Genomic DNA, 22,064 nt, shown 5'->3' on the forward strand with positions numbered 1-22,064 from the left:
GGGGGTCTTGAAAATAGATGGGAATAGTGTAATGGTTTGGGGGAAACCCCTAAGGGCTTATCAGTTAACTAAATTTAATGATTTAGCTAAATGTTCTTTTTCTCTTTTTGATTGTTAGAACGGTAACATTTTGCTACTTTATCATTTTGTTCATCTGTCAAGAACCAGATTATTGAGTGACTGCTTATTGAGCAAAACATTCTGAAAATCATTTGTTCCATTTGGGGAGTTAGAGCTTTTATATATTTGTTCTTCACATTTTTTCCCTCTTAACTCTAAATTAGTTTCTGTTAATAGCAGCAGCATTGAGTTGCCTTGGTATTTTTCTCATATTTATGTAGCAAAAGTTGAATGGTGTAAGACAGGTAGCACAGAAAACTATCAAGTGAAATGTCTCTAGAAGGAATGCTGTACTTTTTTGGTCTGAAACATGTTAGAAGCTATTTCTCTTTTAATGTTTGGTTGTTTATAATGGGTTGGTTTTATTTGTTTAAATAAATTATCTGCTAAAATAAACTGTTGAAATGCTGATTCTCTTTAATCTTGAAATTGTACTTCAGGATTCCTAAATTGAGCGTAAATATGGTATGGATAATTTCTGTTGTTTATTTATTTATTTCCCCCCCACACAGACCAGTTGAATAAAGCAGTAAGAATATGGCTTGGGGAAATCTTTAAAAAAATGGATGCATCTAAAAAGGGTGCTTTTTTTTGTTTGTTTGTTTTTAAAGACTCAGCCTTCCAAAAAATTTCAGTACATACTTTCAAATCATGTTGTATCTAGATCATCTCAAGTAATAGATAGAGCAAATAATTTATGGGCCTTGTACTTTTTAAGCATTCTAGCTGTATTAAAAAACGTTTTATTAATTAAACAAGGTATTGGGAAATTTTCCTTGGAAATACTCAATCACCTCTAGGTTTACATGTTCTTGAATAATAACATTTTTTATTTTTGAAAATATTTATAATACTTTGTGTACAACCTCTTCTCCCCAGAATTCTGCGCTCTAAGACTTTTTTTTTTTTTTTTTTTAATTGTTCTTAAAAAGGCCTCTAAGGCCTACATGTAGCTTCATCCCTTGCCATTTTTCTTTTCTTTTCGGCTGCTTTTTGGATCTTGAATAGTCAAACTCTTTTTTGCCTTGGAATTTGTGAACATGCTCTTATGTCTAGGTTATGGCTCCCTTAGGTTAATTACTATTAAGTTTGACTGCTAGTTAACAGATTGATGCTGAATAATAATTTTTCTCTCATACCAGAGAATTCCAGGGTTTGCATGGCATTCATTTATTGTGTTATTTCCAAGGTTTCCCCTGCCCCCCTTATTATAAGTAACTCTTGAAATATAGATCTTTGGGTATAATACCTTAAAATTTTTCTCCTTTTGGTTAATTTTTGTTGTGCAATTTAATTGAAAATCTCATTAATTTCTTTAAAAACTTGTTTTGAGAAAATATTGTTAATTTTTTTTTAAATTGCAGAGTGCACAAATTTTACTGTATACCTCAGTGAATTTTTGCATTTGTAGACATTATATACCCATCACCCAGATCAAGGTATAGAATATTTTCCAGTGCTCCAGAAGGCTCACTCATGCTTCTCTTCAATCAGTATCTTAGCCTACCCCCAAAAGTAATCATTATTGTGACTTTCATAGGACCATAGGTTATTTTTGCCTTTTTTTGAACTTCATATAAATGGAGCTTTTTTGTGGAGGGTTGCTTTTGCTTAACATCGTGTTTATGCGATTCACCGATGATGTTTGGTGTAGTAATAGTTCTTTTTTTTTCTTTTTGATGGTAGTATTCCATTGGATGAAATTTAAAAAAAATTCACCAGTAATGAATATTTGGTTTGTTTCCAGTTTTTGTTTTTGTTTTTGTTTTTGCTATTATGAACAAAGCTGCTATAAACATTTACTTAGAAGTCTTTTAGGAGACATACACACTCATTTCTTTTGGATATGTATACCTGGGAGTAGAATTGCTCTGTTCCTATCTACCAGTTTTTGTATCGACTCAAATCAGCTTTCTAGGTGATCCATAGTAGTTTCTGGGATTTCTCCTTTTACCATAGAACTGGTGACTCCCTTTGCCGGTCTCCTGTGTTAAATCTCCTTGTCTCTGTGAATCATGTAGTTCTTTGGGTTGACCCTTCCTTTTGATGGAGTATATTTTGTAATGGATTCTTGTGAAAGGTTAAGATCTTGCATTGATGATTTTTTTTTTTTTGGTCTTCACACTTGATTTGGTTGGATAATGAATTCTAGGTTGGAAATAATTTCCCTTCAGAATTCTGAAGGCATCTCCATTGTTTTGTACCTTCTCATCCTTTTGAGAATTCTGAGGACATTCTGATTCCCGATTCTAATGTTTTTTGGCTTTCTGGAATTTTGTATCTCTTGTATTATGAAATTTCATGAGGTTATGCCTTGGCATACATTTATTTTTGTGTGTTTTCCTGGATATCATCAGGCCCTCCAAATCTGCAAAATTATATTCATCAGTTCTGGGACCTTTGTTCTTGGATTATTTCATTGATGGTGATATTAGTTTTCTTGGGCCATCATGACAAAATACCACAGATTGTGTGGTTTAAACAGAAATTTATTTTCTTACAGTTCTCAAAGTTAGAAATTCAGGATCAAGGTGGTAGGTATCAGAGTGGGTTTTTGATGAGATCTCTTTCTGGTTTATAGACAGCCGCCTTTTCACCGTGTCTTTACAAGGCCTTTCTGGGGAGAGAGCAATATCTTGGGCTCTCCTCTTAGGATTTGGTCCTTTTAGATTAGGGCCCCACCCTTATGACCTCATTTAACTATAATTATCTTCTATTTTCAAATACAGTCACATTAGGGTTTTTAGGACTTCAACATGAATTTTGGGAGCAATGAAGTTCAGTCTATAACAAAGATTTCCTCTCCTATTTTTTCCTCTGTCTGAAACTTCTGTTATTTGTTTGGATCTCTTAGACTAGTTTTCCTTTTTTTTCTGCTGTTTTTCATCTCCTAATCTTTTTGCTCAATTTTATGTGGGAGGCTTCCTTAACTTAATTTCCTAACCCTTCTGTTGAAAATTTCACTATTGCTGTCAAGATTTTGATTTCTCAAGAGCTCTTTTTTGTTCTCAAAAATTTTTATAGAGAACATCTGTGCTTGTTTCATGGAATGCACTAATTTCTGAGGCTATAAATGACTTTTTTAAAAAAATACGTTTTCTTTTTTGCAGACTTTGTTTCTTCTATATTAGTCTCTAACTTTTATGTTGGAACCTTAATTACTTCAAGTGTCAGTGATCGTTGGATGTTATTTGTGACAGAAAACCCGAGTTGTGGGGACTTAAAGACTGAACTTCATTGCATGGTGATCCAAGTGAGCTCTTTTCTGAGAAAACCCTGATGTCTGGGAGGTGTTTCCTCTTGAATCAGGTTCATGAGGGGAAAACTCAATCTGCTTGAGGGCTGAAGTCTTGACCACCAGGTTTTTTTGTTTGTTTGTTTTTGTATAAGGGACTAGAATTCTCAGTCTCCCACTTTTGGTACAGTTTGCAGATCTTCAGTTATATCTGGTGACCTTCAGTTCAGAGTTGAGTAGCCAACTATTTGATTTGGGGAGGAAACGCCTAAGGATTTAACTGCTTCTCAGATAGCTTTCACCCAGTCTTCCTTATTTAGCCCTTTCTTCTCTTAGTTAAAGCAATACCAGGTGCTGCCAGTTCCTGAATCTTTTGTGAATTCCAAGGTGTAAATTGGGTTTTTCAACTCCTTTTTAGCAGTTAGGGTTAAGCTTTACCTTTCTAGAATTCACTAAATGAATTAGTTACTAGTTGTTCATTTGTCTTTTAGCTTCCAAAATTTTTTTAATATTGTTTGCTTTCCTGTAGGTTTTGCCCTGTGCTGATTTCATTAAAAAAAAAAAACAAAAAAGCCAACTTGTATTTAATCCACTATTTTAATTAAAACTCCTCAAAAACTATTTGTTCTGTCCTCAGTTAAGAATGATTTTACATTTTAAAGTGTTACAAAAAGTGAATATGTGATGGAGACTGTGTGACACTTTACAGAAAAGGTTTTCTTACCCTGCCTTTGTTATAAAGTTTCTGATTTCCTTAAAAAAAGCTGTTTCTGGCCAACTACTATTTTTACCTAGACTCAAGCTTTACAGTCTTGAAACTTCCTGGAGCTATTTGTTTTAACTTAGTCTAGTGCATATCATGGAAGTTATGACTAAGAATTGGTAGGATATACTCTATTATCAGAGGTGTGAGATATTTTTAATGTAGGAAAGCAAAATGTTGAAGTAAATAACAACACATAATATGTTTATGTATGCATTGTTTTTTGTCTTGTCATCTAAGTCCAGAATATAGGTGCATGTACTTTGAAGAATGGGGAAAGGGGCAGCTATCATATTGAGAACAGGCCCAAGTCATATTTTAAATGAATCCTTTTCATTAGCCTTCTCTATAGTTGGTAAATCATAGCTGGCAGAAAAAATTGGCTGCAGGTAAGAAGTTGTTCCATGCAGTGATATACACATACATATGTGTGCATGTGTATATATCCACATATATACACATATATGTATGGTTGTGTTTTTCTATCTGATATCAGTCAGAAATGATAGGGAGTATAAATGTGAGCCACATGTCAGAGTGGGAGAAACAGGAATTAATTGTCACAGGAAATAAAATGTCTTTTCCTTAAAGGCCTAGCTGTGGACAGACTCAATTGTGTTTAGACTTAATGTCTCATCAATGGCAGTATACATAAATTTAAGTATTGTGGAGTCAGCTTGAATTTCAGTATGGGCTTCATGCTTATTCGTTTGAGCTTAGGGTTCTATAAACCTTATTCTTCTCTGTGATATGGGATGATACCTAATCAGAGGATTATTATAAGGTTTAAATGAGAATTCATGAATCCATTTTACTGCCACACAGTACTTGGTGCACACTAAATGTTAGAATTAATTTCTAGATGTAAAATAACTGGGTTCAAAAATATAGATGTTTAAAATGTTGCTGTCACCAACCTGCTGTTCAGAAAACACATATCAGTTTATACCTTTACCAGCAACTAGTGTTCCTTCACTCTGCATCATCATTCTAATTTTTGCCGAAGTGGTAGACAAAAGCTGACAGAACTAAAAGGAGAATTAGACATATCTGTAAGCATAATATGGTATATTTTATCATACTTCTCTGAGTAATTAGAACAATAAGAAAAAAAGTTAAAAGAAAAGATTATGAACATAATTAACAAATGAGTCTAATTGACATACATAGAACAATTCACCCGGCACCTGCAGAATAGACTTTTTTTCAAGTGCCTATGGAAATTTTCTTCATATGCTGGGCCATAAAAAAGATGAAAATAATTAATTTTAGAGTGTGTGTTCTGACATGTTGAAATTAAGCCAGTAATTAATTATAAAAAATAACTAGAAAATTGTCAGCTCTTTAGAAACTAAACAGTGTACTCCTAAGTAACCCAGGGATTAAAGACAAAGTAACATTAAACTCTTTTGCCCTGAATGATGCAAATATGACATAACAAGGGATACAACCTTTAAGTCATGCTTAAAGGAAAGTTATAGTCTTAAAATGCATATGTTAGAAAGAATAAAGGCTTAAAATAATTAAAAGGACTTCTGGATAAAGATAGATAAGTGAAAGATACATTTACTTTTACTCCCTTACAAAGCCCACCATGATGATAATAAAGGATACTTTAAAAAGATTTGAACTACACAAGAACAGAGAATGGTATAAGCAATTAAATTTGGAAGCTGGAAAACAAACAGATTGATAGAAACTTCTTAGTAGAATTAAAAGAGTTTAATCCTACACTGGCAGTAGGAAAGTGGAAAAAAATCCTCAGGCTCAGGAATTGGTAGCATCAGGCTACCAGTTTTGTCAAAGAAGGAGTTAGAATGGTGCTAAAAATAGAATTGCTTGAAACTGTTTTAAGAAGCAGCTCAACCAATTATAATAGCCGGAAAAGAGGAAACAACCCAGATGCCCACCAACTGAATCCATGGGTAAATAAAATACATATCCACACAGTGGGGATATTACTTGACAATAAAAAATAATGAAGAACTGACACATGTTATAACATGGATGAACCTTGAAAACATTATGCTAAGCAAAATAACCAGTCACAAAAGAGCACCTATTGTTATGATTCTGTTTGTATGAACTGTCCAGAAAATACAAATATGTAGAGACAATAAACTAGCGATTGCCTAGACTGGAAGTAGAAGAGATTCTAGGGAAATGGGAAATGACTGATTGACTATGGAGTTTCTTTTTGCTATGACGAAAATTTTCTAAAATTGATTGTAGTGATGGTCGCACAACTCTGAAAATACTAAAAACCATTGATTTGTACACTTTAAATGGATCAATTGAATAGCATGTGAGTTATATCTCAGTAAGCTGTTACCAAAAAAACCCCTGCTTGAACCTAGATCTCTTTGGTCAATTTGTGTAGCTAAGTGACTGCCCTTTGACTGCCCTAGCAGAAGACTGGAGATTTATCCTCTTCAGGGGACTGCATAAAGTATCTCAGAGAGGAGCAGGAATTAGACATAACCAAAGGCCAGGTGTCCTACAGAAAATACTTGGATTAAATGAGTGTACTCAGTTTGGGGACCCTAATTGAGGCCTCTTCTCTCTGGCTCCCAGAATTCTGGTAATCAGATAGGAACTTAGAGGATGCTTCTCTTACTACCCCAAAAAGAAAAACTGTAAGTTATTCATAATCAACTTTTAGGGCCCTACTTTTAAATGTGAATAGACAGTTAAGGATCACCAGGTGCATGAGAAAAGCTTTTAATATAGGAGACTAAAATAAATAGAAAAAAAAGAATTTGGATCAGAACAGCAAAAAAAGCTCTTGAAAATTAAAGCATAATAGCAAGAAGAAAACACAACAGAAGAATGGAAGTTAAAGTAGAGGGGACCTTTCATAAAGTGCAGGAAAAAATGAAAAATAGGTGAAAAAGATAAAAAGGTCAGTTTAGGAGATCAACTTCCAAATAACAGAAGTGCCAGTGAAAGAGAACAGGGAAAGGAGCAGAGAAGAAATAGCACTTAAATATATATATTTCAATTCCCAGAGTTGAAAAGCATCATTATGAAAATTGAGAGCCCTCTGGGTACTTAGGAAAATTGTTCAAAGATACATACTTTCAGTCAAGGTCTAGTCAGGAAAATGAAGATCATGCCACATATTATAACAATTTCATAATAAGACTTGTTTAGCCAGATGTTATGGGTTGAATTGTGTCTCTCCAAAAAAGATACGTCCTAACCTGTAGTATCTTAGAATGTGATGTTATTTGAAAAGAGTCTTTGTAGAGGTAATCAAGTTAAAGTGAGATCATTAGAGTGTGCCCTAATCTAGTATAACTAGTATTTTTTAAAAACAGTGGGGAAATGTGGACACTGACACACACACAGAGGGGGAAGGAAGATGACCATCTATAAGCCAAAGGATGCCTCAGGATTCCAGAAGCTAAGAGAGAGGTCTAGAACAGATCCTTCTCTAGTGCCTTCAGAGAGCATGGCCCATACCTTGATTTCAGACTTCCGGCAGCCACAACAGTGAGATGGATTTCTGTTCTAAGCCAAATCAGTGTGTGTTACTTTGTTACAGCAGCCCCCCCAGAAACCAGTACACTACATAATTGGAGTACCGAAAAGGCAAGAAGGGAACACTCAGGTATGAACAGAGACAGTAACTGTAGGATGTATAGCAGGTCCTCAAAGTCATTGAATAAAATTATTTTGTTCAACCTTGTTTCCTTATAATGATGAGAGGTACTTAAGTCGTTTATATGAATTAGACTATGGTAAAATTGGTTTAGTTATTCACTTCACTTACAGAACTAATCAACTATGTTAAGTGAGAATTTACTGTAATTACTAGCCTGTAGAGCTGGGAGAACAAGAAGAGAATGGGATTATTAGAATTCAGAAGCTTGAAGAATGGCCCTGAGGAGCTGAAACTCAGACTTCTGAGGAGTTGCTACCTGTTCAGGAAGTAGATATCTTAGGAGACTTATTGAGGCTGATCTGGGAATGGCAGGAAAGACACAAAAGCAAAAAATTGCTAACTTATAAGCAATTACTTCTCCTGGAACCATTCCTATTGCCAGAGAGAGAGTTGTTGGTTGATGCTGAACTTGTTCCCTCCATTCTTCCATTGTCTTTCTAGTGTTCCTTATAGGCAGTCTAACAGGGAGCCATCTAGCAAAGGAGAAGTGTAATTTGCAGGGTTCCAGCTTCTCAGCATTACAAAGCAGAGTAGAGTGGGTTTGAAGCCAGGGACAATTGCTTAATAACCAGTACACACAGACACTGAGGTGTGTCATTGTGAAATTTTGGAATACAGAGACAAAGAAGATCCTGTAAACTTCCAGAAGGGGTAAATGGGCCACATTACAGAAATTCAGTATTCTCAACTGCAGCCTCACAAGCTAGAAGACAGTGAGCAATGCCCTCAAAATCTGAGGGAAAATGATTTCCAAGCTAGAATTTTTTACCCAGCCAAATTTTAAGCATTAGTATAGAATGTAGACATTTTAAGACATACAAGGTCTCCAGAAAATTTCTTTTGCTCACTTCCTTTCTCAGAAAACTGTTGTGTGATTTGCTCTACCCACTAAAAGGAAAGAGTAAACTTCAATGAAAGAGGAAGATGAGAGATACAGGAAACAGGAAATCAGATTCTAGAGAAACAAATGGAATCCCTTAGGTGATAGTAAAGAAGATTATCTGAATGCTGATTATGAGATTAAAAAAAAAAACAACAACAGTAAGACCAGGTTTGAACAGATGAGAAGGTGCTGAAATTAATTTTGAATGAAATTAGTAGTTTTTGACAATGAAATTAATAGAATACTTGATGTCTGTATAATCTTAATTTAGGCAATTGTCCAAAAGAGTTTGGAATTGAATTCGTGATGTCTTTTATTTGCTTAGTTTTTACATGGGAGTTTTAGAGCTTCATTATTCTCCCTTAGGTGATCTCATTCAATCCTATGATTTTAAATAGTATTGGTATGTGGCTGGTTCACAAATTTATGTCTCTAGGTAAGATCTCTGCTCTTAGCTCCAGTCACATATTGTATCCATTATCTACTGCTATGTAAAAAAATCACTCCCAAGCTGAGTGGTTTAAAACAATAACTTTTTTTTTTTTTGCTTTTGGATCTGTCACATGCATTTGGGCAGGACTTTGGTAAAGGTGGCTTGTTTATATTCCATGTGGTTCTCATGGAATAGAATATCATTATGCAGGCTAGAAGAATTCATTTTTAAAATGGCTTGCTTACATTATTGACAAGTTGGGCTTCATCATAGCATGATGGTTAGGCTCTAAGAACAAGCATCTCTGGAGTGTCTGGCAGAAGCTCTAACTCATTTTGTGCCAGCCTTTGAAGTTGCGTATCTTCACTTCTGCATAGTAAGAAGCTACCCAGATTCAGTGACTATCCCTCCATTAAGAAGTGGGGGTCTGAATCACACAGAAAAGCATGTACAATGGGGGATACTATTTCAGCCATCTTTGGAAATACAGTATGCCACACATATCAGGCTGTTTTCTTAATATTGCCACTTGAATATCTCAAAGATATTTTGAACTTAAGACAATAAAAACAAAGTCTTGATTTCCTTACTCTTAAACTGCACCTCCCACTCCCATTTGTCCATTCCTCGATCTTTCCCATTTCCTTAAAGGTATTGCCACCTATTCAGTAGCCGAAAGCCAGGTATCATATCTGATTCCTTTTTCACCTCTCACACTTCTAGTCCATCATCAAGTCTTGTCTCTTCTGTCTCCAAGTACCATTTGAATTCTTTAATTCTCTATCTGCATGGTCACTATACCACCCAAGTCCAAACTACCATCATACCGTCACTTGGACTGTTGGCATTGTTGACATCTTAACTGGTCTTTTTTTTTTTTCCCCTGGATTGGTGATTTGTTATATCTTGTCATTTTCATTTATTTTATTGAGATAACATTAGTTTCAGGTGTATAACATAATGATTATGTTAACTGGTCTTTTTATTTTTTATTTTTTTGCCTCTACCTCTCCCTATTTTTTAATTGTGGTAAAATATACATAACAAAAAATTTATCATCCTAACCATTTTTAGGTGCACAGTTCAGTATTGTTAACTATATTCACATTGTTGTGCAACCAGTCTCTGGAACTTTTTCATCTTACAAGACTGAAACTTTGTACCTATTAAACAGCAACTCCTCACTTTCCCATCCTCCTAGCCCCTGGCAACTACCATTCTATTTTGTTTCCGTGAATTTGATGGCTCTGGGTACCTCAATTAGTGTAATCATATGGTATTTGTCTTTTTGTGTCTGCTTAATTTTGCTTAGCGTGATGTCCTCAAGGTCCATTTCATGTTGTCTTGTGTCAATTTCCTTCCTTTTTACATCTGGTAATATTCCCTTGAATATATATATCATATTCATCTGTTGATAGACACTTGGGTCGCTTCCACATTTTAACTATTACGAATAATGCTGCTATGAACATGGATGTACAAATAAATATCTGTTTGAGTCTCTGCTTTCAGCAATAACTGGGTCATATGATAATTCCGTTTAATTTTTTGAGGAACTGTCATACCATTTTCCATAGAGGCTGCATGATTTTACATTCCCACCAAGAGTGCACAAAGGTTCAATTTATTCATATTCTCACCAATTCTTATTTCCTTTTTTCCTTCCTTCCATTCTTTCTTCCTTCCTTCCTCCCCCTCTTCTGTGTCTTCTCTCTCTCTCCTTTTCCCCTCCCTCCCTTCTTACTCCCTTCCTTTCTCTCTTACCTTCTTTCAAAATAGCCATCGTAATAGGTGTCAGGTGATATATCTCTTTCTGGTTTTGATTTGCTTTTTTCTTATCGAATTGTGATATTGAGCATCCTTTCATATGCTTGTTGACCACTTGTATATCTTTGGAGAAATGTCTGTTTGAGTCCTGCTTTTTAATTGTTTTTGTTGTTGTTGAAGTGGAACATATCACTTTTGCCCACATTCCATTTGTCAGAACTGAGTCACATGATCCCACCTAACTATGGAGGTGGCTGGGAAATGTAATAAAGCAGTGTGCTAATGAAAAAGAGAACACATATTAATGAGCACTAGCTATCTCTGTCACAGTGTGTATTGTATTAGAACTCCCTTGCTTTAAAAAGAAATCTTTTAGTAACTAATTGTTGAATAAAATTGGCCTTTGTCTTTGCCAACCTTACTTTGTACCACTTTCCCCCTTAGTGTTCTCAAGCCACATTAGACTAGATCATATCCCATAACATGCCAAGCTTTTCCCTTCCTAGAACCTATGTGTTTTGTATTTTCCTTTTCTTGGAGCACTCTGCTTTAAATATTTACACGACTGCCTCCTTTTCATCTTAGTGTCAGCCTAAAATCCATCTCTAACTAGAATCCCTAACTAAAGTAGCCCTCCTATTCTCTGTCGTTTATGATAGCACTGTGTTTATATCTATCACAGCATTTATCACAGTCTGTAATTTTATTTGAGAAAATTTTTGTTTGCTTTGCCTGTGTCCTTTGTTAAAAAGATATATCTTTCTCACAGTTATATCCCTGGTCGCACCCATTAGTCTTTCAGTAAATTTGCTGTACGAATGAATGTCTGATATAGAACAGACTAAAGTGGAGACACTGGATTGAATTATAACCAAGAGCTCTTATGATAATTTATGTGAATTGCCGAGGGTTTGGGTTTTAGTGGTGGCAGTGGCAACGGAACAGAAGAAAATGAACAAGACATTTTTCAAAGGAAAAAAACAAATTGCTGTGTGACTTAAAGGGAGAGTCTGGGTGAATAGGATGATAGTGATTTGTAATTAACAGATTAGTAAAGAGATTAGTAAAGAGGATGATTGGCTTTTTAGAGATAATGACCGAATTGGGATTGATGTGTAGGACATTCAAGTAGAAATGTTGAGGAATGGTAGCTTGGATTAGATAACACAATTGGAACACAATTGGAATTATAGATTTGATAGTCATCTGGCCAGAGTTGATAAAATGAAGTCATTCAAGTGGATGATCTTTTGAGAGAGATATATATTGAGAAGAGCAAATGGCTTAAGGGGAAATAAAAGAGGAGCCAGAAATGGAAACCAGGAGTATATGGAGAGCGAGGAAGGAGAACCAGCTTCATATAGGGTTAAGGAAACCAGCAAAGAGTTTAAGGAAAGAGGGATGGTTAGATTGGCTACCTCTAGTGTAGCTATTCCTTGTGATATGCATTTGAAGGTTCTGAAATGTTACCTTTTATGAAGTTTATAAAATGGTGCTATTAATATCTGCTTCTGTAAAGTTGCTGTGGGGATTATTAACATTGTACTAAATGCACTTGGCATACTTGCTCTGCACTAAGTGTCCAGTAAACATTTCTGAAGTGAAATATAATGAGATAATATAATTAGGCATCAAGAAGTCATTAAGTTAGACATTAAAGAGTTTGTAGAGGGAGAAAAGGCTTCTGGGCTTGTTGCAGCAACTTTTCTTTAGAGATAACATTCCTTTCAAATGTTATAGTAAGTTAGAATTGTACTAAAAACTATATAGAGGTAATATTTATGAATTTATTTTGAAATGTTTTTAGTAGGAATTTTATGATCTGAAAGTATACATAATCATAGCAGTACAATGGCAGTTCATTTGTATATGCTTCTTAACCACATCCTTTTACTGAATCTTATTCCGGAAGCATTTATAATGCAGGTGCCCCTGCATTATAGGCATTGTCCTTTAAAGTAGTTTGAAAGTAAATTCTTATTTAACATTGACATGAAATGAGGGTATATTTAAATATGGAAGTATAGTTTAATATGTCAGATTGGACCAATACCAACTTCTTAGAGCATCTGACTTTTTTTGGTAGTGGAACTTGGTTATGGATAGTATGGAGAAATTCCAGTTTCTCTTTGTGGGTGCCACAGGATTCTGCTTCCAGATAAACAAGTAAGAGAACCACCAACACTAGGGAAGGCAGGAGCTTTCTTACATTCCTTATCATTCTCATCTTTTTAAAATGTGTTCATCTTTTTGTTTAGGACACTTTGGTGGGTTAGCTGGGCAGAGTTTGAAACTGTCCCATAGTTTGCATGATCGACTTTTTAAATCTTAACATGTGTTATATTGGAAAATAAATTATTGTTGCCTTTCTCATAATCAACAACAGTCTAAAAGATTAAACAAAACAGTTTGGAATAAAGGATAAGGTAAAAAGGCAGATAGGTAAGGAAAGAAGTGTTTAAAAATGAAAGGGAGGAGAAAAAGTTGAGAGAAAATTGGTGAAAAGAGCTATCTGAAGTTGCCTTGGGTTTCAACTTGCAGTGAATTAGCAGTCAAAAATTGCTTTGTGAGCAGTATATAATTGCTGACTTTTAGGTTATTTGCTACCTGGAATAAACATAACTTCCTTATCATGAAATTCAGATGTCACTATCATTAAATTTATATTTCCATACAGTTGATGGTAGAATTTTTAGTATTAAGTAAGAGGATAAGGCAGGGAAGGACAGTTGTATAGTAGGTATTGTACTAACTGTTTTACATATTATTTTGTTTAATCTTTACAACAGCCCTGTAGGTAGATGTTACCAAAGCACAGAGAGGTTAAGAACTTGCTCAATGTCACATACATAATAAATGGCAGAGCAGGAATTCAAACTGTGGTGTTTCTATTTTCTTGTAGTTATCTTTTATTCATCCCTTTGTTTCATTTTATAATTCCATTCAGTCATTGAGTATTGTTGGCTTAAAAAAAGTGCTTTATTGAAATGTAACTCACATACCATGCAATTCTCCTATAAAATATATAATTTAATGGCTTTAGTATTTTCACAGAGTTTTGGAACCATCACCACACTTTAGAAAGAAACCTCACTCTTGTTAGTCATCCCTCTGTAACAGCCCCTGTCCCCCACCCTAGGCAACCATCAATCTACTTTCGGTCATTATAGATTTGCTCATTCTGGACATTTCATATGAATGGAATCATACAATATGTGGTCCTTTGTGAATGGCTTCTTTCACTTAACATAATGTTTTAAGGTTCATCCATATTATAGCATGTTTCTTTTTCATTCCTTTTTATTGCTGAGTAATATTCCATTTTATAGATATGCCACATTTTATTCATTGGGCATAGTTTATGGACATTTGGATTGTTTCTCTATTATTAGTACTGCTATGATTTTTTTTATTGTGGTAAAATATATATAAAATTTACCATTTTAACCATTTTTAAATGTATAGTTCTATAGCTTTAAGTACATAGTTGTACAGCCATCACCATCTATTTCCAGAACTTCTTCATCTTCCTCAACTGAAACTCTGTATCCATTAAATAATAACTTCTCATTCTCTCATCCACCCACACCCTGGCAACCACCATTCTACATTGTCTCTATGTATTTGACTGCTCTATGAACCCTATATAAATGAAATCATAGAATATATGTCCTTTGGTGATTGGCTTATTTCACTTAGAATGCTATCTTCACAGTTTACCTGTGTTGTAACATGTCAGAATTTCCCTTTTAAGACTGGTAATATTCCATTGATTATATATTTCACATTTTATTTACCCATTCATCTTTCGATGGACACTGGTTGCTTCTGCTTTTTGGCTGTTATGAATAACGCTCCTGTGAATTTGGGTGAGCAGATACTCATTCAAGACTTTGCTTTCCTTTCTTTTGGGTATGTACTTAGAAGTAGAATTGCTGAATCATATGGTCATTCTGTTTTTAATTTTTTGAGGAACCACCTGTTTTCCACAGTAGTCACATCATTTTACATTTCTACCAGCAGTGTACAAGAGGTCTATTTTCTCTACATCTTCACCGGTACTTGTTATTTTCTGTTTTTAATAATAGCCATCCTAATTGAGTGTGATGTGATACCTCATTGGGGTATTGATTTGCATTTTCCTAATGATAGTGAAGTTGAGAATCTTGTGCTTCTTGGCTATTTGTGTGTATCTTCACTGGAAAAATGTCTATTCAGGTCCTGCGCCCATTTTTAACTGGGTTGTTTGTTTTTGGTGGTGTTAGATTGTAAAGATTCTTTATATATCTGGTTATCAATCCCTTATTAGATACAGGCTTGCATATATTATCTCTTATTTTATCGTGTACTTTGATGGACAAAAGAGTTTAATTTCGATGAAGTCCAATTTTGATGAAGTCTGGTTTTTTTTTGTTGCCTATTCCAGATCTAAGAAATTTTGACAAATCCAGTGTCATGAAGCTTTTGCCCTATTTTTTTTCCCCTAAGAGTTTTATAGTTTTAGCTCTTACATTTAGGTTTTTGATGAATTTTGAATTATTTTTGTATATGGTGCAGTGCAAGGGTTTAACTTCGTTGTATGTTTTAATGTGAATATATGTTTTCATTTCTCTTGTTATGTAACTGGGAATGGAATTTCTGAGTTACATGATAACTGTGTTTAACCTTTGAGGAACTGCTACAAGTGGCTGTCCCATTTTATATCCCACCAGCAGTGTCTGAGGAGTCTAATTTTTCCATGGGTTTTTGAATCCAGACCACATTACCTTCTGACTGTCTTATTTCAACAATTTTTTTTGGCTGGCCTCTTTGGTGATAATTTCACTACTCTGTCTTTCTGCTGTCCTCTTTCACCAATCCATGATGCTGTTTATTGTGTCAAAAGTTTACAGGGGAAAGGGGCTATGGATAATAATGGAAGTCAAGCCATTCATTTTATAATTGATAAAACTTAGAGAAGAGATTTGACCTAAAATCCTACAGTAATAGTGTCAAGACTAGATAGATACCCTGCTATGTATATAACTTTCATTTTATTAAATCATTGTGTTTCCCTTTTCTGTCTCTAAAACTTCTTTTACCTGACTGTTTTATGTAGATATTCTCCCCATCTTTTCCTCTAAAATATAGTCTAAAAGCAAAGAGTTGTATGTAGGTAATTTACTTGGCAGGTGATCCTAGGGAACAAGAGCAAGGGACCAGGATGAATGAAACATGAAGAAAGCCAGTAGAAGAGTGTGTTATCAAGTTATTCACTGCTATTACAACTAGGACTCACTCCAGTGGGAACTTACGAGGATCAAGATGCATCTCAAATTGTCTACTCCTGCATGGGCAGGAGTAAACCATTATCATCTGCTCTTGTTCTCCACCAGTTGACAGTTGCCCTGGGGGGGTATAAATTCTCTCTCCTTCCCTCCCCCACTTTAGGGCTGCATACAAGAGCCTGCCAAGTGAGATCCCAGTTCCTGGGCAGAAAGCAAATGAATCACAGTGAGTACTATGGGGAAAGTAAATCAAAACTTACCTGGAACCATTAGCCTAAACTAATGACTAGTGTGGTAGGCAGATTAATGGTCTGCCAAAGTTGTCTACATTCTAGTCCTCTAAACCTGTGAATATGTTACCTTGCATGGCAAGAGGGACTTTGCAGATTTTCCTGGATTATCAATAAGCCCAATGCAATCACAAGGAGCCTTATAAAGGGAGGCAGGAGTATAAATCCAAGAAAAAGATGTGGCAGTGGAAGCAGAGGTCATGATCATGTGGCCAGGAGTTGAGGAATTAGACAGGGAATGGAGTTTCCCCTAGAACCTCCTGAAGGAATGCAGACTTTGATTTTAGCTCCCTGGAACCTGTTTGGACCTTATCTCCAGAACTTTAAGATAACATATTTGTGGGTTTTTAAATTAAATTACTTTCCAATTACAGTTATATTTGTTTTGTTTTGAGCCACTAAATTTTTGGCAGTTTGTTACATGGTAGTATGGAAGATATACAGCTAGAATCAAAGGAGAGGCCATTAGCATGAAGATGAAGTATAGCAGATTTCTAATCGGTCTGCCTCTTGCTGCTGGCCTCTCCTTTGATTCTAGCTGTATTAATTTCCTACTGCTGTGTAACAAATTACCATACATCTACCTTTGGCTCTGCTCTGATCTGGTTGGACCCTAATTTGATTCTAACCCATCACTGAGTCACTGTAATCTCTTCAACAGATTTAAGAAGGATTAGTGGTGTATTCTAATGCTACCTGCTGCTGCACCTGGTGTCAAGGCAGGAATTAGTATTCATCATTTTCTTCTTTTACAAATACCCATTTCAGAATTCTCTTATGCTGGGTCTGCAGTTCAGCTGCTCTAGGTTGCTTGTGACCTCTAGACTTTCATCCTTGAGGGAGTGAGTCCTTCATTGTCTTATGTTTTTTGGGTTATGTTTGCTGCAATTTCTTGTTTATTGTAGTACCAGGTATGGAAAGCCCTGAGTTTCAGACAGAATGCTCCCTACCCCCATTTTGTACAACAAGTCCTAATGATAATCAGAGTGAGTTATCACTGCTAGTATAGTTATTCCTTTCTTTGCCCGCTAGTCTATCAGCATTAGGAGCCCAAAGTGACCAAGTGGTGGTTGTAGCTTTTAGGCTCAGTGGAACCCATACTGTGTCCTCTGGTGGAAGCATTACCCTCAGGACTTCTAATACAGAAGAAGCATTACCCTCAGGACTTCTAATACAGAAGAAGCATTACCCTCAGGACTTCTAATACAGAAGAAGGTTTCCCATCCCCGCATTCCACAAGTGACTTACTGAGATTGGTGGTGAAAGGTTTTACCCCTTGGTTTCTGGATTCGTGCATTCTAGATATTAGGCATATAACACCACAGCCATTGATTCAGGACATATACTGCATCCTGGAAGACCAACAGGGTGACTTTTTAGTTGAGCCTTTAATATGCCATTCCATTATTTTATTAATCTGGCAGCTTCCTAGTAATGTGATCTATGGTGGGAGCAGTGAATGCTATGATCAGATGGTTATTACTACAGGCATACTGCATTTTATTATACTTCACAGATGTTGATTTTTTTTTTTTTTTTAAACAAAATGAAGGCAAGACCCTCCACCAGCAAAAAGATCATGACTTTATTGCAATATTTGCTTTATTGCAGTGGTCTGGAACTGAACCTGTAGTATCTCCAATGTATGCTTGTATTTCTCCTTCACCATTAAATGCGTCCCTAGGTTTAAGGTGTTGTTAAGATAGATCCGATTTTGATAAAACAAACATTTTGAAACCACTGGGTGGTGGTATGGGTCAGAAGTACTGTAAACATTGAGGAACACTTTGGTCAGGGAAGACAATCCCATTTCTAGAGTAAAGGTAAATTTTGCTTCTTCCCAGAATGCAAGAGTTCCAACCCCATCTTGCCACCTGTTCAGCTCTATGTCTGATAAGCTGCTCTTTGTATTCTGTAGTTATTCTGATCCTGCTAGAATTTTGTCTTTTTTAGTAAGGTGTTTTTATTTTATGATAATTTTTAAAAGTAAGTTAATGACGTTGTTGATAATAGGGAATATGACGAACAGAAGTTTTAAATTTTGATATGGTCAACTATGTGATTCCATATTTAAGGAATTTAAGAAAAGACAAACTGTATAGTGACTAGAGAGCCCATCAGTAGTTGCTATGAGGGAGTAGTTGTAAAGGGGCACAAGGGAAATTTTGGGGGGTGGCGAAAATGTTTTAGATCTTCATTGCGGTGCAGGTTGTACAATTTTATACGTTTGTCAAGACTCGTTAAACTCTACAGTTAAAATCGGTGAATTTTGTATGTGAATTAAATTTCTCAACTGATTTTAAGGAAAGAAGAGGATTTAATGTACTCATTTTTCAATCTTTATTTATTTATAGTTTCTGCTTTTTGATTCTTATGTTTGAGAAACTCCTTGGATTTTATTTTATTTTTTTACAATTTTTTCATTTTATTCTGCTTTTTAGCGTCCCTATAGTCTTAAAATGTACCCAGGATTTGTTTTAATCGTGTAGAGTAAGACACACAGACATGGAATGACTGTAATGAAGGAAAAAGTTTTTACTCACAGTTCCCTAGAATCAGGAGGCCACTGGAGGCCATGCCATGCCGCACAGGGCCATGTGGGGAAGCACCAAGATTGGTCAGGAGGTAGAAGGAGCAAGGGGATAACATGGGCTGGAGCCTTTATTGTGGTTTCTGTGGAAAGGAATGGATGAGGAGGGCCTACCTTTGAGCAAGGGTGAACAAGTTTAGGATTTGATAGTTTGAATAATTTATAGCTCTGGGTGATAGGGGTGGTCTCTAGTTGTGTAGTACCTGACCCTGGGGGTGAGGGCAAGGAGAATATAGGCTCTGGATTGGTTGGTTGTATATCAAAGATGTACTCTCAGGTAAGTTGGTTGCTATCTCAAGGAATTAGGTAACTAGGCGTGACAATCCCTCCCTAGGTGCAAAGAACCCTGCCATTTAAGAGCATCATAAACTATAGAAAAAAGTTATTGATGCACTTGTTTCCTTTAAGTTTATTCTGTTGTCTTTTTTCAGTTTCTTGATAGAAAATGTATTAGTTAAGCATATTCAGTCTTACTGTTTTGTTACAAATGCATTAAGGCTATAATTTGAGTTGAACACCACATTTTGATAGAATAGTATTTTTATTGTTATTTTTTTATTTTGTAATTTCTGTTGTGATTTTATTTTAATATTTTGTTTAGGAGTCCATTTTTAAGTTTACAGACATTTAAAAAATTTTTTATTGGTTAGTTCAACATATTGTGGTCAGAGAATATGGTCTTAAATATATGTTCTTTGAAATTTTTTTTTGTGTCTTTTGTAACTCTTAATACATGATCAATTTTTAAAAATATTTCATGTGTACTTGAAAATAATTATATTCTTTTGGGGTGGGTCTTGGAGGGTTCTCTATATAACTATTAGATTAAACTTACTAATTTTGTGGATCATGTAGTCTGTGTCCTTATGTTTTGGCTTTCTGATATGTCAGTTTCTAACATAATAAATTAAGAGGCTGCACACTGGTTAAAAATTGTTTTTCTTGTAATTCTATGACTTTCTGCCTTATTTTAAGAGTAAGATATGTATAAAGTTTAGGTATTTTTTGAAGTTTATTACTTTTGTTACTATATATCGTCTCTCCATATCTATTAATATTGCTATAATATTGTTTTATCTGATTAAAATGGTACATCACCTTTTTTCGTGTTGGTGTTTGCCAAAATATTTTTTTCCTTTATTTTCAGTTTTTCTGTCCTATAAGTAGCTTTAATTGAATTTTGTATTTATTTTTATGTCTAATCTGATAACTTTTAAAAAGTGAACTAAACTCATCTAATTTATGATATTGCTGAACCTTGAACAACATGAGTGTTAGGGGCGCCAACTCTTGACACAGTTGAAAATCTACATATAACTTTTGACTCCCCCAAAACTTAATTGTCTGTTGGTATCTACAAAGGATTGGTTCCAGGACCCCCACAGGTAACCAAAATCTGTGGATGTTCAAGTCCCTTATATAAAATGGCATACGTCAGTGCATGCAGTGAACCCTTCACATCTGTGGACTTTCAACCATGGATTGAAAAACAGTACAGATATTTATTGAAAAAAATCCATGTATCAATGGGCCCACACAGTTCAAACCTGTGTTGTTCAAGAGTCAGCTGTATAAGTAGGCTTATTTTTTCTTGTTTTGTTTACTACACTTTTTCTTTCCTCTCTTTTCCTGTCTTTTGATGAATTGATAATTAAGTACTGCCCATGACTCAGATATAACAAAGTAGGAATGTAGAATCTTAACTGTTGCCCCTCATTGCCACAGATATATCCATGTGGCATCAGCCTCAGTCTTGTATGCCTTATATGCTAGGAACTGATGATACAGTGAATATACAAGGGCAGCAACATCCTTGATCAAATATTTTGTAATTTAATTTCTTCTGGAATATCGTTTTTATCCTAGTACTGATGGTGTTCCTGAAAGTACTTGAAAGTAGAATTGGAAGTTTTTACCCTTCAAAAGTACTAAAATAAAATAAATTATAATAAAGAAATAGTGGATGATAGGTATGATTTTCAGGGAAAAAAGTATATATCTTTATACTAGCAAAATATTCTGTTAATTTCTTTCAGCAGTGTTTTGAAGTTTTTATTTTGCAAGTCTTTCACACTTTTGGTTAAGTTTTTTCCTAAGTATTTTTTTCTTTTTCATGCTATTGTAAATGGAATCGTTTCTTAATTTCCTTTTCAGATTGTTCATTGTTAATGTTAGAATGCAACTGATTTTTGTGTATTGATTTTATATCCTGCTACTTTTGCTGTGTTTATACCAACTGAACTTTGATAACAGAAAAACTGCTCCTGTACAGCTGCATTCCACCTCTTTTCAGTTATCGATGTCACAGAAATAGGTCTTTAAATATTGTGTGTCTGAAAACATAGACTAATAATTTTTTTAATGAATTAGTCTCTTTCATTCTGTAGAAAACAAAATGTGGAGTTACAAACCAAAGTTAAAATGATACTAGCTTTTAGACTAATAATTGTTTTTTAAAATTGTTTTTTATTCTCTTAAATCATATAAAACACAAAAAGTAGAATTACAAACTGAGGTTTCAATAATTTCTTTTATAATTGCTCATGTATTTACTTTTATTCATATAGCTTTCAGTTACTGTTTATTATCATTTCATTTCAACCTGCAGGAAGTACTTCCTTTACATTTCTTGTAGGGCAGATCTAATGGTAATGAACTTCCTCAGCTTTTGTTTATCTAGGAATGTCTTAATTTCTCCCTCAATTTTGAAGGAAGGCAGTTTTGCCAAATATTGCATTTAATTGACAGGGTTTTTTTTTCTTTCAGTATTTTTAGTGTATCAACGTTCTATATTCTATCCTGCAAAGTTTCTGGTGAGAAATCTGCTGATAATCTTATTGAGGATCCCTTGTATATGATGAATTGCTTTGCTTCTCTTGCTGCTTTTAAGATTTTGTCTTTGTCTTTCAGTATTTTCATTATAATATATCTCAATATGGGTCTCTGAGTTTATCCTACATGGAGTTTGGTGAGCTTCTTGGATGTTTATATTTATGTCATTCATCAAATTTGGGCTGTTTTCAGCCATTATTTATTCAAATAATCTCTT

General features: G+C 34.9%; 1 protein-coding gene across 2 annotated transcripts in view; it reads left to right on the plus strand.

The window, feature by feature from the left end:
• NCK1 (NCK adaptor protein 1) overlaps window positions 1–22,064 on the plus strand; it is a 76,303-nt gene that overhangs the window by 3,096 nt on the left and 51,143 nt on the right. Inside the window, exon 2 of one of the 2 annotated variants that reach the window (XM_039837240.1) lies at window positions 16,299–16,361. The exons of the other annotated variant lie outside the window; for it this stretch is intronic. The gene's annotated coding sequence lies outside the window, so the exon portion shown is untranslated. The remainder of the gene's footprint in view (window positions 1–16,298; window positions 16,362–22,064) is intronic. 2 annotated transcript variants of the gene reach the window in all.

The sequence above is a fragment of the Pteropus medius genome, unplaced genomic scaffold (genome assembly GCF_902729225.1).
Source record: "Pteropus medius unplaced genomic scaffold, Ma_sr-lr_union100, whole genome shotgun sequence".
Taxonomy (NCBI): Eukaryota; Metazoa; Chordata; class Mammalia; order Chiroptera; family Pteropodidae; genus Pteropus; species Pteropus medius.